The sequence below is a fragment of the Schistocerca serialis genome, chromosome 1 (genome assembly GCF_023864345.2).
Source record: "Schistocerca serialis cubense isolate TAMUIC-IGC-003099 chromosome 1, iqSchSeri2.2, whole genome shotgun sequence".
In the NCBI taxonomy this organism is placed as follows: domain Eukaryota; kingdom Metazoa; phylum Arthropoda; class Insecta; order Orthoptera; family Acrididae; genus Schistocerca; species Schistocerca serialis.
The window spans coordinates 33,570,762-33,587,924 of NC_064638.1; positions in this window are offsets into that span (position 1 = coordinate 33,570,762).

Consider the following 17,163-nt stretch of genomic DNA (forward strand, 5'->3'; position numbering starts at 1 on the left):
CGACCACAGCCTTGCTAATCTCTTGCGGAGAAGAGGTCATGAGGCCTCCAGATATCAATCGCGACGAAATTTCTGTGCCACCATCTCTATGGGTCGGTGGGAGGATGGCAGCAGTCATTCTGTGGTACGTCACAAACCACCTATTGGGCTAATAGAAGGGATTAAATGAGACAACAGCAACTTTGTTAATCTCCTCAAAATAAGTCGTTATGGAGATCCTAGTATTTAATAGCGATGCAAACTGTATAACTCATCGGCAATGGGAGAGTGCTACGTTTACAGAAAACAGACAGTAGTGCATCCGATGCATGTCACTGGAGCCCCAGGACAGCTGCAATGTCGCGACCACAGCCTTGCTAATCTCTTGCGGAGAAGAGGTCATGAGGCCTCCAGATATCAATCGCGACGAAATTTCTGTGCCACCATCTCTATGGGTCGGTGGGAGGATGGCAGCAGTCATTCTGTGGTACGTCACAAACCACCTATTGGGCTAATAGAAGGGATTAAATGAGACAACAGCAACTTTGTTAATCTCCTCAAAATAAGTCGTTATGGAGATCCTAGTATTTAATAGCGATGCAAACTGTATAACTCATCGGCAATGGGAGAGTGCTACGTTTACAGAAAACAGACAGTAGTGCATCCGATGCATGTCACTGGAGCCCCAGGACAGCTGCAATGTCGCGACCACAGCCTTGCTAATCTCTTGCGGAGAAGAGGTCATGAGGCCTCCAGATATCAATCGCGACGAAATTTCTGTGCCACCATCTCTATGGGTCGGTGGGAGGATGGCAGCAGTCATTCTGTGGTACGTCACAAACCACCTATTGGGCTAATAGAAGGGATTAAATGAGACAACAGCAACTTTGTTAATCTCCTCAAAATAAGTCGTTATGGAGATCCTAGTATTTAATAGCGATGCAAACTGTATAACTCATCGGCAATGGGAGAGCGCTACGTTTACAGAAAACAGACAGTAGTGCATCCGATGCATGTCACTGGAGCCCCAGGACAGCTGCAATGTCGCGACCACAGCCTTGCTAATCTCTTGCGGAGAAGAGGTCATGAGGCCTCCAGATATCAATCGCGACGAAATTTCTGTGCCACCATCTCTATGGGTCGGTGGGAGGATGGCAGCAGTCATTCTGTGGTACGTCACAAACCACCTATTGGGCTAATAGAAGGGATTAAATGAGACAACAGCAACTTTGTTAATCTCCTCAAAATAAGTCGTTATGGAGATCCTAGTATTTAATAGCGATGCAAACTGTATAACTCATCGGCAATGGGAGAGTGCTACGTTTACAGAAAACAGACAGTAGTGCATCCGATGCATGTCACTGGAGCCCCAGGACAGCTGCAATGTCGCGACCACAGCCTTGCTAATCTCTTGCGGAGAAGAGGTCATGAGGCCTCCAGATATCAATCGCGACGAAATTTCTGTGCCACCATCTCTATGGGTCGGTGGGAGGATGGCAGCAGTCATTCTGTGGTACGTCACAAACCAACTATTGGGCTAATAGAAGGGATTAAATGAGACAACAGCAACTTTGTTAATCTCCTCAAAATAAGTCGTTATGGAGATCCTAGTATTTAATAGCGATGCAAACTGTATAACTCATCGGCAATGGGAGAGTGCTACGTTTACAGAAAACAGACAGTAGTGCATCCGATGCATGTCACTGGAGCCCCAGGACAGCTGCAATGTCGCGACCACTGCCTTGCTAATCTCTTGCGGAGAAGAGGTCATGAGGCCTCCAGATATCAATCGCGACGAAATTTCTGTGCCACCATCTCTATGGGTCGGTGGGAGGATGGCAGCAGTCATTCTGTGGTACGTCACAAACCACCTATTGGGCTAATAGAAGGGATTAAATGAGACAACAGCAACTTTGTTAATCTCCTCAATGTAAGTCGTTATGGAGATCCTAGTATTTAATAGCGATGCAAACTGTATAATTCATTGGCAATGGGAGAGTGCTACGTTTACAGAAAACAGACAGTAGTGCATCCGATGCATGTCACTGGAGCCCCAGGACAGCTGCAATGTCGCGACCACAGCCTTGCTAATCTCTTGCGGAGAAGAGGTCATGAGGCCTCCAGATATCAATCGCGACGAAATTTCTGTGCCACCATCTCTATGGATCGGTGGGAGGATGGCAGCAGTCATTCTGTGGTACGTCACAAACCACCTATTGGGCTAATAGAAGGGATTAAATGAGACAACAGCAACTTTGTTAATCTCCTCAATGTAAGTCGTTATGGAGATCCTAGTATTTAATAGCGATGCAAACTGTATAATTCATTGGCAATGGGAGAGTGCTACGTTTACAGAAAACAGACAGTAGTGCATCCGATGCATGTCACTGGAGCCCCAGGACAGCTGCAATGTCGCGACCACAGCCTTGCTAATCTCTTGCGGAGAAGAGGTCATGAGGCCTCCAGATATCAATCGCGACGAAATTTCTGTGCCACCATCTCTATGGGTCGGTGGGAGGATGGCAGCAGTCATTCTGTGGTACGTCACAAACCACCTATTGGGCTAATAGAAGGGATTAAATGAGACAACAGCAACTTTGTTAATCTCCTCAAAATAAGTCGTTATGGAGATCCTAGTATTTAATAGCGATGCAAACTGTATAACTCATCGGCAATGGGAGAGTGCTACGTTTACAGAAAACAGACAGTAGTGCATCCGATGCATGTCACTGGAGCCCCAGGACAGCTGCAATGTCGCGACCACAGCCTTGCTAATCTCTTGCGGAGAAGAGGTCATGAGGCCTCCAGATATCAATCGCGACGAAATTTCTGTGCCACCATCTCTATGGGTCGGTGGGAGGATGGCAGCAGTCATTCTGTGGTACGTCACAAACCACCTATTGGGCTAATAGAAGGGATTAAATGAGACAACAGCAACTTTGTTAATCTCCTCAAAATAAGTCGTTATGGAGATCCTAGTATTTAATAGCGATGCAAACTGTATAACTCATCGGCAATGGGAGAGTGCTACGTTTACAGAAAAAAGACAGTAGTGCATCCGATGCATGTCACTGGAGCCCCAGGACAGCTGCAATGTCGCGACCACAGCCTTGCTAATCTCTTACGGAGAAGAGGTCATGAGGCCTCCAGATATCAATCGCGACGAAATTTCTGTGCCACCATCTCTATGGGTCGGTGGGAGGATGGCAGCAGTCATTCTGTGGTACGTCACAAACCACCTATTGGGCTAATAGAAGGGATTAAATGAGACAACAGCAACTTTGTTAATCTCCTCAATGTAAGTCGTTATGGAGATCCTAGTATTTAATAGCGATGCAAACTGTATAATTCATTGGCAATGGGAGAGTGCTACGTTTACAGAAAACAGACAGTAGTGCATCCGATGCATGTCACTGGAGCCCCAGGACAGCTGCAATGTCGCGACCACAGCCTTGCTAATCTCTTGCGGAGAAGAGGTCATGAGGCCTCCAGATATCAATCGCGACGAAATTTCTGTGCCACCATCTCTATGGGTCGGTGGGAGGATGGCAGCAGTCATTCTGTGGTACGTCACAAACCACCTATTGGGCTAATAGAAGGGATTAAATGAGACAACAGCAACTTTGTTAATCTCCTCAATGTAAGTCGTTATGGAGATCCTAGTATTTAATAGCGATGCAAACTGTATAACTCATCGGCAATGGGAGAGTGCTACGGTTACAGAAAACAGACAGTAGTGCATCCGATGCATGTCACTGGAGCCCCAGGACAGCTGCAATGTCGCGACCACAGCCTTGCTAATCTCTTGCGGAGAAGAGGTCATGAGGCCTCCAGATATCAATCGCGACGAAATTTCTGTGCCACCATCTCTATGGGTCGGTGGGAGGATGGCAGGAATCATTCTGTGGTACGTCACAAACCACCTATTGGGCTAATAGAAGGGATTAAATGAGACAACAGCAACTTTGTTAATCTCCTCAATATAAGTCGTTATGGAGATCCTAGTATTTAATAGCGATGCAAACTGTATAACTCATCGGCAATGGGAGAGTGCTACGGTTACAGAAAACAGACAGTAGTGCATCCGATGCATGTCACTGGAGCCCCAGGACAGCTGCAATGTCGCGACCACAGCCTTGCTAATCTCTTGCGGAGAAGAGGTCATGAGGCCTCCAGATATCAATCGCGACGAAATTTCTGTGCCACCATCTCTATGGGTCGGTGGGAGGATGGCAGCAGTCATTCTGTGGTACGTCACAAACCACCTATTGGGCTAATAGAAGGGATTAAATGAGACAACAGCAACTTTGTTAATCTCCTCAAAATAAGTCGTTATGGAGATCCTAGTATTTAATAGCGATGCAAACTGTATAACTCATCGGCAATGGGAGAGTGCTACGTTTACAGAAAACAGACAGTAGTGCATCCGATGCATGTCACTGGAGCCCCAGGACAGCTGCAATGTCGCGACCACAGCCTTGCTAATCTCTTGCGGAGAAGAGGTCATGAGGCCTCCAGATATCAATCGCGACGAAATTTCTGTGCCACCATCTCTATGGGTCGGTGGGAGGATGGCAGCAGTCATTCTGTGGTACGTCTCAAACCACCTATTGGGCTAATAGAAGGGATTAAATGAGACAACAGCAACTTTGTTAATCTCCTCAAAATAAGTCGTTATGGAGATCCTAGTATTTAATAGCGATGCAAACTGTATAACTCATCGGCAATGGGAGAGTGCTACGTTTACAGAAAACAGACAGTAGTGCATCCGATGCATGTCACTGGAGCCCCAGGACAGCTGCAATGTCGCGACCACAGCCTTGCTAATCTCTTGCGGAGAAGAGGTCATGAGGCCTCCAGATATCAATCGCGACGAAATTTCTGTGCCACCATCTCTATGGGTCGGTGGGAGGATGGCAGCAGTCATTCTGTGGTACGTCACAAACCACCTATTGGGCTAATAGAAGGGATTAAATGAGACAACAGCAACTTTGTTAATCTCCTCAATATAAGTCGTTATGGAGATCCTAGTATTTAATAGCGATGCAAACTGTATAACTCATCGGCAATGGGAGAGTGCTACGTTTACAGAAAACAGACAGTAGTGCATCCGATGCATGTCACTGGAGCCCCAGGACAGCTGCAATGTCGCGACCACAGCCTTGCTAATCTCTTGCGGAGAAGAGGTCATGAGGCCTCCAGATATCAATCGCGACGAAATTTCTGTGCCACCATCTCTATGGGTCGGTGGGAGGATGGCAGCAGTCATTCTGTGGTACGTCACAAACCACCTATTGGGCTAATAGAAGGGATTAAATGAGACAACAGCAACTTTGTTAATCTCCTCAATGTAAGTCGTTATGGAGATCCTAGTATTTAATAGCGATGCAAACTGTATAATTCATTGGCAATGGGAGAGTGCTACGTTTACAGAAAACAGACAGTAGTGCAACCGATGCATGTCACTGGAGCCCCAGGACAGCTGCAATGTCGCGACCACAGCCTTGCTAATCTCTTGCGGAGAAGAGGTCATGAGGCCTCCAGATATCAATCGCGACGAAATTTCTGTGCCACCATCTCTATGGGTCGGTGGAAGGATGGCAGCAGTCATTCTGTGGTACGTCACAAACAACCTATTGGGCTAATAGAAGGGATTAAATGAGACAACAGCAACTTTGTTAATCTCCTCAAAATAAGTCGTTATGGAGATCCTAGTATTTAATAGCGATGCAAACTGTATAACTCATCGGCAATGGGAGAGTGCTACGTTTACAGAAAACAGACAGTAGTACATCCGATGCATGTCACTGGAGCCCCAGGACAGCTGCAATGTCGCGACCACAGCCTTGCTAATCTCTTGCGGAGAAGAGGTCATGAGGCCTCCAGATATCAATCGCGACGAAATTTCTGTGCCACCATCTCTATGGGTCGGTGGGAGGATGGCAGCAGTCATTCTGTGGTACGTCACAAACCACCTATTGGGCTAATAGAAGGGATTAAATGAGACAACAGCAACTTTGTTAATCTCCTCAATATAAGTCGTTATGGAGATCCTAGTATTTAATAGCGATGCAAACTGTATAACTCATCGGCAATGGGAGAGTGCTACGTTTACAGAAAACAGACAGTAGTGCATCCGATGCATGTCACTGGAGCCCCAGGACAGCTGCAATGTCGCGACCACAGCCTTGCTAATCTCTTGCGGAGAAGAGGTCATGAGGCCTCCAGATATCAATCGCGACGAAATTTCTGTGCCACCATCTCTATGGGTCGGTGGGAGGATGGCAGCAGTCATTCTGTGGTACGTCACAAACCACCTATTGGGCTAATAGAAGGGATTAAATGAGACAACAGCAACTTTGTTAATCTCCTCAATATAAGTCGTTATGGAGATCCTAGTATTTAATAGCGATGCAAACTGTATAACTCATCGGCAATGGGAGAGTGCTACGTTTACAGAAAACAGACAGTAGTGCATCCGATGCATGTCACTGGAGCCCCAGGACAGCTGCAATGTCGCGACCACAGCCTTGCTAATCTCTTGCGGAGAAGAGGTCATGAGGCCTCTAGATATCAATCGCGACGAAATTTCTGTGCCACCATCTCTATGGGTCGGTGGGAGGATGGCAGCAGTCATTCTGTGGTACGTCACAAACCACCTATTGGGCTAATAGAAGGGATTAAATGAGACAACAGCAACTTTGTTAATCTCCTCAAAATAAGTCGTTATGGAGATCCTAGTATTTAATAGCGATGCAAACTGTATAACTCATCGGCAATGGGAGAGTGCTACGTTTACAGAAAACAGACAGTAGTGCATCAGATGCATGTCACTGGAGCCCCAGGACAGCTGCAATGTCGCGACCACAGCCTTGCTAATCTCTTGCGGAGAAGAGGTCATGAGGCCTCCAGATATCAATCGCGACGAAATTTCTGTGCCACCATCTCTATGGGTCGGTGGGAGGATGGCAGCAGTCATTCTGTGGTACGTCACAAACCACCTATTGGGCTAATAGAAGGGATTAAATGAGACAACAGCAACTTTGTTAATCTCCTCAATATAAGTCGTTATGGAGATCCTAGTATTTAATAGCGATGCAAACTGTATAACTCATCGGCAATGGGAGAGTGCTACGTTTACAGAAAACAGACAGTAGTGCATCCGATGCATGTCACTGGAGCCCCAGGACAGCTGCAATGTCGCGACCACAGCCTTGCTAATCTCTTGCGGAGAAGAGGTCATGAGGCCTCCAGATATCAATCGCGACGAAATTTCTGTGCCACCATCTCTATGGGTCGGTGGGAGGATGGCAGCAGTTATTCTGTGGTACGTCACAAACCACCTATTGGGCTAATAGAAGGGATTAAATGAGACAACAGCAACTTTGTTAATCTCGTCAATATAAGTCGTTATGGAGATCCTAATATTTAATAGCGATGCAAACTGTATAACTCATCGGCAATGGGAGAGTGCTACGTTTACAGAAAACAGACAGTAGTGCATCCGATGCATGTCACTGGAGCCCCAGGACAGCTGCAATGTCGCGACCACAGCCTTGCTAATCTCTTGCGGAGAAGAGGTCATGAGGCCTCCAGATATCAATCGCGACGAAATTTCTGTGCCACCATCTCTATGGGTCGGTGGGAGGATGGCAGCAGTCATTCTGTGGTACGTCACAAACCACCTATTGGGCTAATAGAAGGGATTAAATGGGACAACAGCAACTTTGTTAATCTCCTCAAAATAAGTCGTTATGGAGATCCTAGTATTTAATAGCGATGCAAACTGTATAACTCATCGGCAATGGGAGAGTGCTACGTTTACAGAAAACAGACAGTAGTGCATCCGATGCATGTCACTGGAGCCCCAGGACAGCTGCAATGTCGCGACCACAGCCTTGCTAATCTCTTGCGGAGAAGAGGTCATGAGGCCTCCAGATATCAATCGCGACGAAATTTCTGTGCCACCATCTCTATGGGTCGGTGGGAGGATGGCAGCAGTCATTCTGTGGTACGTCACAAACCACCTATTGGGCTAATAGAAGGGATTAAATGGGACAACAGCAACTTTGTTAATCTCCTCAAAATAAGTCGTTATGGAGATCCTAGTATTTAATAGCGATGCAAACTGTATAACTCATCGGCAATGGGAGAGTGCTACGTTTACAGAAAACAGACAGTAGTGCATCCGATGCATGTCACTGGAGCCCCAGGACAGCTGCAATGTCGCGACCACAGCCTTGCTAATCTCTTGCGGAGAAGAGGTCATGAGGCCTCCAGATATCAATCGCGACGAAATTTCTGTGCCACCATCTCTATGGGTCGGTGGGAGGATGGCAGCAGTCATTCTGTGGTACGTCACAAACCACCTATTGGGCTAATAGAAGGGATTAAATGAGACAACAGCAACTTTGTTAATCTCCTCAATATAAGTCGTTATGGAGATCCTAGTATTTAATAGCGATGCAAACTGTATAACTCATCGGCAATGGGAGAGTGCTACGTTTACAGAAAACAGACAGTAGTGCATCCGATGCATGTCACTGGAGCCCCAGGACAGCTGCAATGTCGCGACCACAGCCTTGCTAATCTCTTGCGGAGAAGAGGTCATGAGGCCTCCAGATATCAATCGCGACGAAATTTCTGTGCCACCATCTCTATGGGTCGGTGGGAGGATGGCAGCAGTCATTCTGTGGTACGACACAAACCACCTATTGGGCTAATAGAAGGGATTAAATGAGACAACAGCAACTTTGTTAATCTCCTCAAAATAAGTCGTTATGGAGATCCTAGTATTTAATAGCGATGCAAACTGTATAACTCATCGGCAATGGGAGAGTGCTACATTTACAGAAAACAGACAGTAGTGCATCCGATGCATGGCACTGGAGCCCCAGGACAGCTGCAATGTCGCGACCACAGCCTTGCTAATCTCTTGCGGAGAAGAGGTCATGAGGCCTCCAGATATCAATCGCGACGAAATTTCTGTGCCACCATCTCTATGGGTCGGTGGGAGGATGGCAGCAGTCATTCTGTGGTACGTCACAAACCACCTATTGGGCTAATAGAAGGGATTAAATGAGACAACAGCAACTTTGTTAATCTCCTCAAAATAAGTCGTTATGGAGATCCTAGTATTTAATAGCGATGCAAACTGTATAACTCATCGGCAATGGGAGAGTGCTACGTTTACAGAAAACAGACAGTAGTGCATCCGATGCATGTCACTGGAGCCCCAGGACAGCTGCAATGTCGCGACCACAGCCTTGCTAATCTCTTGCGGAGAAGAGGTCATGAGGCCTCCAGATATCAATCGCGACGAAATTTCTGTGCCACCATCTCTATGGGTCGGTGGGAGGATGGCAGCAGTCATTCTGTGGTACGTCACAAACCACCTATTGGGCTAATAGAAGGGATTAAATGAGACAACAGCAACTTTGTTAATCTCCTCAAAATAAGTCGTTATGGAGATCCTAGTATTTAATAGCGATGCAAACTGTATAACTCATCGGCAATGGGAGAGTGCTACGTTTACAGAAAACAGACAGTAGTGCATCCGATGCATGTCACTGGAGCCCCAGGACAGCTGCAATGTCGCGACCACAGCCTTGCTAATCTCTTGCGGAGAAGAGGTCATGAGGCCTCCAGATATCAATCGCGACGAAATTTCTGTGCCACCATCTCTATGGGTCGGTGGGAGGATGGCAGCAGTCATTCTGTGGTACGTCACAAACCACCTATTGGGCTAATAGAAGGGATTAAATGAGACAACAGCAACTTTGTTAATCTCCTCAATATAAGTCGTTATGGAGATCCTAGTATTTAATAGCGATGCAAACTGTATAATTCATTGGCAATGGGAGAGTGCTACGTTTACAGAAAACAGACAGTAGTGCATCCGATGCATGTCACTGGAGCCCCAGGACAGCTGCAATGTCGCGACCACAGCCTTGCTAATCTCTTGCGGAGAAGAGGTCATGAGGCCTCCAGATATCAATCGCGACGAAATTTCTGTGCCACCATCTCTATGGGTCGGTGGGAGGATGGCAGCAGTCATTCTGTGGTACGTCACAAACCACCTATTGGGCTAATAGAAGGGATTAAATGAGACAACAGCAACTTTGTTAATCTCCTCAAAATAAGTCGTTATGGAGATCCTAGTATTTAATAGCGATGCAAACTGTATAACTCATCGGCAATGGGAGAGTGCTACGTTTACAGAAAACAGACAGTAGTGCATCCGATGCATGTCACTGGAGCCCCAGGACAGCTGCAATGTCGCGACCACAGCCTTGCTAATCTCTTGCGGAGAAGAGGTCATGAGGCCTCCAGATATCAATCGCGACGAAATTTCTGTGCCACCATCTCTATGGGTCGGTGGGAGGATGGCAGCAGTTATTCTGTGGTACGTCACAAACCACCTATTGGGCTAATAGAAGGGATTAAATGAGACAACAGCAACTTTGTTAATCTCCTCAATGTAAGTCGTTATGGAGATCCTAGTATTTAATAGCGATGCAAACTGTATAATTCATCGGCAATGGGAGAGTGCTACGTTTACAGAAAACAGACAGTAGTGCATCTGATGCATGTCACTGGAGCCCCAGGACAGCTGCAATGTCGCGACCACAGCCTTGCTAATCTCTTGCGGAGAAGAGGTCATGAGGCCTCCAGATATCAATCGCGACGAAATTTCTGTGCCACCATCTCTATGGGTCGGTGGGAGGATGGCAGCAGTCATTCTGTGGTACGTCACAAACCACCTATTGGGCTAATAGAAGGGATTAAATGAGACAACAGCAACTTTGTTAATCTCCTCAATATAAGTCGTTATGGAGATCCTAGTATTTAATAGCGATGCAAACTGTATAATTCATTGGCAATGGGAGAGTGCTACGTTTACAGAAAACAGACAGTAGTGCATCCGATGCATGTCACTGGAGCCCCAGGACAGCTGCAATGTCGCGACCACAGCCTTGCTAATCTCTTGCGGAGAAGAGGTCATGAGGCCTCCAGATATCAATCGCGACGAAATTTCTGTGCCACCATCTCTATGGGTCGGTGGGAGGATGGCAGCAGTCATTCTGTGGTACGTCACAAACCACCTATTGGGCTAATAGAAGGGATTAAATGAGACAACAGCAACTTTGTTAATCTCCTCAAAATAAGTCGTTATGGAGATCCTAGTATTTAATAGCGATGCAAACTGTATAACTCATCGGCAATGGGAGAGTGCTACGTTTACAGAAAACAGACAGTAGTGCATCCGATGCATGTCACTGGAGCCCCAGGACAGCTGCAATGTCGCGACCACAGCCTTGCTAATCTCTTGCGGAGAAGAGGTCATGAGGCCTCCAGATATCAATCGCGACGAAATTTCTGTGCCACCATCTCTATGGGTCGGTGGGAGGATGGCAGCAGTCATTCTGTGGTACGTCACAAACCACCTATTGGGCTAATAGAAGGGATTAAAAGAGACAACAGCAACTTTGTTAATCTCCTCAATATAAGTCGTTATGGAGATCCTAGTATTTAATAGCGATGCAAACTGTATAATTCATTGGCAATGGGAGAGTGCTACGTTTACAGAAAACAGACAGTAGTGCATCCGATGCATGTCACTGGAGCCCCAGGACAGCTGCAATGTCGCGACCACAGCCTTGCTAATCTCTTGCGGAGAAGAGGTCATGAGGCCTCCAGATATCAATCGCGACGAAATTTCTGTGCCACCATCTCTATGGGTCGGTGGGAGGATGGCAGCAGTCATTCTGTGGTACGTCACAAACCACCTATTGGGCTAATAGAAGGGATTAAATGAGACAACAGCAACTTTGTTAATCTCCTCAATATAAGTCGTTATGGAGATCCTAGTATTTAATAGCGATGCAAACTGTATAATTCATTGGCAATGGGAGAGTGCTACGTTTACAGAAAACAGACAGTAGTGCATCCGATGCATGTCACTGGAGCCCCAGGACAGCTGCAATGTCGCGACCACAGCCTTGCTAATCTCTTGCGGAGAAGAGGTCATGAGGCCTCCAGATATCAATCGCGACGAAATTTCTGTGCCACCATCTCTATGGGTCGGTGGGAGGATGGCAGCAGTCATTCTGTGGTACGTCACAAACCACCTATTGGGCTAATAGAAGGGATTAAATGAGACAACAGCAACTTTGTTAATCTCCTCAAAATAAGTCGTTATGGAGATCCTAGTATTTAATAGCGATGCAAACTGTATAACTCATCGGCAATGGGAGAGTGCTACGTTTACAGAAAACAGACAGTAGTGCATCCGATGCATGTCACTGGAGCCCCAGGACAGCTGCAATGTCGCGACCACAGCCTTGCTAATCTCTTGCGGAGAAGAGGTCATGAGGCCTCCAGATATCAATCGCGACGAAATTTCTGTGCCACCATCTCTATGGGTCGGTGGGAGGATGGCAGCAGTTATTCTGTGGTACGTCACAAACCACCTATTGGGCTAATAGAAGGGATTAAATGAGACAACAGCAACTTTGTTAATCTCCTCAATGTAAGTCGTTATGGAGATCCTAGTATTTAATAGCGATGCAAACTGTATAATTCATCGGCAATGGGAGAGTGCTACGTTTACAGAAAACAGACAGTAGTGCATCTGATGCATGTCACTGGAGCCCCAGGACAGCTGCAATGTCGCGACCACAGCCTTGCTAATCTCTTGCGGAGAAGAGGTCATGAGGCCTCCAGATATCAATCGCGACGAAATTTCTGTGCCACCATCTCTATGGGTCGGTGGGAGGATGGCAGCAGTCATTCTGTGGTACGTCACAAACCACCTATTGGGCTAATAGAAGGGATTAAATGAGACAACAGCAACTTTGTTAATCTCCTCAATATAAGTCGTTATGGAGATCCTAGTATTTAATAGCGATGCAAACTGTATAATTCATTGGCAATGGGAGAGTGCTACGTTTACAGAAAACAGACAGTAGTGCATCCGATGCATGTCACTGGAGCCCCAGGACAGCTGCAATGTCGCGACCACAGCCTTGCTAATCTCTTGCGGAGAAGAGGTCATGAGGCCTCCAGATATCAATCGCGACGAAATTTCTGTGCCACCATCTCTATGGGTCGGTGGGAGGATGGCAGCAGTCATTCTGTGGTACGTCACAAACCACCTATTGGGCTAATAGAAGGGATTAAATGAGACAACAGCAACTTTGTTAATCTCCTCAAAATAAGTCGTTATGGAGATCCTAGTATTTAATAGCGATGCAAACTGTATAACTCATCGGCAATGGGAGAGTGCTACGTTTACAGAAAACAGACAGTAGTGCATCCGATGCATGTCACTGGAGCCCCAGGACAGCTGCAATGTCGCGACCACAGCCTTGCTAATCTCTTGCGGAGAAGAGGTCATGAGGCCTCCAGATATCAATCGCGACGAAATTTCTGTGCCACCATCTCTATGGGTCGGTGGGAGGATGGCAGCAGTCATTCTGTGGTACGTCACAAACCACCTATTGGGCTAATAGAAGGGATTAAAAGAGACAACAGCAACTTTGTTAATCTCCTCAATATAAGTCGTTATGGAGATCCTAGTATTTAATAGCGATGCAAACTGTATAATTCATTGGCAATGGGAGAGTGCTACGTTTACAGAAAACAGACAGTAGTGCATCCGATGCATGTCACTGGAGCCCCAGGACAGCTGCAATGTCGCGACCACAGCCTTGCTAATCTCTTGCGGAGAAGAGGTCATGAGGCCTCCAGATATCAATCGCGACGAAATTTCTGTGCCACCATCTCTATGGGTCGGTGGGAGGATGGCAGCAGTCATTCTGTGGTACGTCACAAACCACCTATTGGGCTAATAGAAGGGATTAAATGAGACAACAGCAACTTTGTTAATCTCCTCAATATAAGTCGTTATGGAGATCCTAGTATTTAATAGCGATGCAAACTGTATAATTCATTGGCAATGGGAGAGTGCTATGTTTACAGAAAACAGACAGTAGTGCATCCGATGCATGTCACTGGAGCCCCAGGACAGCTGCAATGTCGCGACCACAGCCTTGCTAATCTCTTGCGGAGAAGAGGTCATGAGGCCTCCAGATATCAATCGCGACGAAATTTCTGTGCCACCATCTCTATGGGTCGGTGGGAGGATGGCAGCAGTCATTCTGTGGTACGTCACAAACCACCTATTGGGCTAATAGAAGGGATTAAATGAGACAACAGCAACTTTGTTAATCTCCTCAAAATAAGTCGTTATGGAGATCCTAGTATTTAATAGCGATGCAAACTGTATAACTCATCGGCAATGGGAGAGTGCTACGTTTACAGAAAACAGACAGTAGTGCATCCGATGCATGTCACTGGAGCCCCAGGACAGCTGCAATGTCGCGACCACAGCCTTGCTAATCTCTTGCGGAGAAGAGGTCATGAGGCCTCCAGATATCAATCGCGACGAAATTTCTGTGCCACCATCTCTATGGGTCGGTGGGAGGATGGCAGCAGTTATTCTGTGGTACGTCACAAACCACCTATTGGGCTAATAGAAGGGATTAAATGAGACAACAGCAACTTTGTTAATCTCCTCAATGTAAGTCGTTATGGAGATCCTAGTATTTAATAGCGATGCAAACTGTATAATTCATCGGCAATGGGAGAGTGCTACGTTTACAGAAAACAGACAGTAGTGCATCTGATGCATGTCACTGGAGCCCCAGGACAGCTGCAATGTCGCGACCACAGCCTTGCTAATCTCTTGCGGAGAAGAGGTCATGAGGCCTCCAGATATCAATCGCGACGAAATTTCTGTGCCACCATCTCTATGGGTCGGTGGGAGGATGGCAGCAGTCATTCTGTGGTACGTCACAAACCACCTATTGGGCTAATAGAAGGGATTAAATGAGACAACAGCAACTTTGTTAATCTCCTCAATATAAGTCGTTATGGAGATCCTAGTATTTAATAGCGATGCAAACTGTATAATTCATTGGCAATGGGAGAGTGCTACGTTTACAGAAAACAGACAGTAGTGCATCCGATGCATGTCACTGGAGCCCCAGGACAGCTGCAATGTCGCGACCACAGCCTTGCTAATCTCTTGCGGAGAAGAGGTCATGAGGCCTCCAGATATCAATCGCGACGAAATTTCTGTGCCACCATCTCTATGGGTCGGTGGGAGGATGGCAGCAGTCATTCTGTGGTATGTCACAAACCACCTATTGGGCTAATAGAAGGGATTAAATGAGACAACAGCAACTTTGTTAATCTCCTCAAAATAAGTCGTTATGGAGATCCTAGTATTTAATAGCGATGCAAACTGTATAATTCATTGGCAATGGGAGAGTGCTACGTTTACAGAAAACAGACAGTAGTGCATCCGATGCATGTCACTGGAGCCCCTGGACAGCTGCAATGTCGCGACCACAGCCTTGCTAATCTCTTGCGGAGAAGAGGTCATGAGGCCTCCAGATATCAATCGCGACGAAATTTCTGTGCCACCATCTCTATGGGTCGGTGGGAGGATGGCAGCAGTCATTCTGTGGTACGTCACAAACCACCTATTGGGCTAATAGAAGGGATTAAATGAGACAACAGCAACTTTGTTAATCTCCTCAATATAAGTCGTTATGGAGATCCTAGTATTTAATAGCGATGCAAACTGTATAATTCATTGGCAATGGGAGAGTGCTACGTTTACAGAAAACAGACAGTAGTGCATCCGATGCATGTCACTGGAGCCCCAGGACAGCTGCAATGTCGCGACCACAGCCTTGCTAATCTCTTGCGGAGAAGAGGTCATGAGGCCTCCAGATATCAATCGCGACGAAATTTCTGTGCCACCATCTCTATGGGTCGGTGGGAGGATGGCAGCAGTCATTCTGTGGTACGTCACAAACCACCTATTGGGCTAATAGAAGGGATTAAATGAGACAACAGCAACTTTGTTAATCTCCTCAATATAAGTCGTTATGGAGATCCTAGTATTTAATAGCGATGCAAACTGTATAATTCATTGGCAATGGGAGAGTGCTACGTTTACAGAAAACAGACAGTAGTGCATCCGATGCATGTCACTGGAGCCCCAGGACAGCTGCAATGTCGCGACCACAGCCTTGCTAATCTCTTGCGGAGAAGAGGTCATGAGGCCTCCAGATATCAATCGCGACGAAATTTCTGTGCCACCATCTCTATGGGTCGGTGGGAGGATGGCAGCAGTCATTCTGTGGTACGTCACAAACCACCTATTGGGCTAATAGAAGGGATTAAATGAGACAACAGCAACTTTGTTAATCTCCTCAATATAAGTCGTTATGGAGATCCTAGTATTTAATAGCGATGCAAACTGTATAATTCATTGGCAATGGGAGAGTGCTACGTTTACAGAAAACAGACAGTAGTGCATCCGATGCATGTCACTGGAGCCCCAGGACAGCTGCAATGTCGCGACCACAGCCTTGCTAATCTCTTGCGGATAAGAGGTCATGAGGCCTCCAGATATCAATCGCGACGAAATTTCTGTGCCACCATCTCTATGGGTCGGTGGGAGGATGGCAGCAGTCATTCTGTGGTACGTCACAAACCACCTATTGGGCTAATAGAAGGGATTAAATGAGACAACAGCAACTTTGTTAATCTCCTCAATATAAGTCGTTATGGAGATCCTAGTATTTAATAGCGATGCAAACTGTATAATTCATTGGCAATGGGAGAGTGCTACGTTTACAGAAAACAGACAGTAGTGCATCCGATGCATGTCACTGGAGCCCCAGGACAGCTGCAATGTCGCGACCACAGCCTTGCTAATCTCTTGCGGAGAAGAGGTCATGAGGCCTCCAGATATCAATCGCGACGAAATTTCTGTGCCACCATCTCTATGGGTCGGTGGGAGGATGGCAGCAGTCATTCTGTGGTACGTCACAAACCACCTATTGGGCTAATAGAAGGGATTAAATGAGACAACAGCAACTTTGTTAATCTCCTCAATATAAGTCGTTATGGAGATCCTAGTATTTAATAGCGATGCAAACTGTATAATTCATTGGCAATGGGAGAGTGCTACGTTTACAGAAAACAGACAGTAGTGCATCTGATGCATGTCACTGGAGCCCCAGGACAGCTGCAATGTCGCGACCACAGCCTTGCTAATGTCTTGCGGAGAAGAGGTCATGAGGCCTCCAGATATCAATCGCG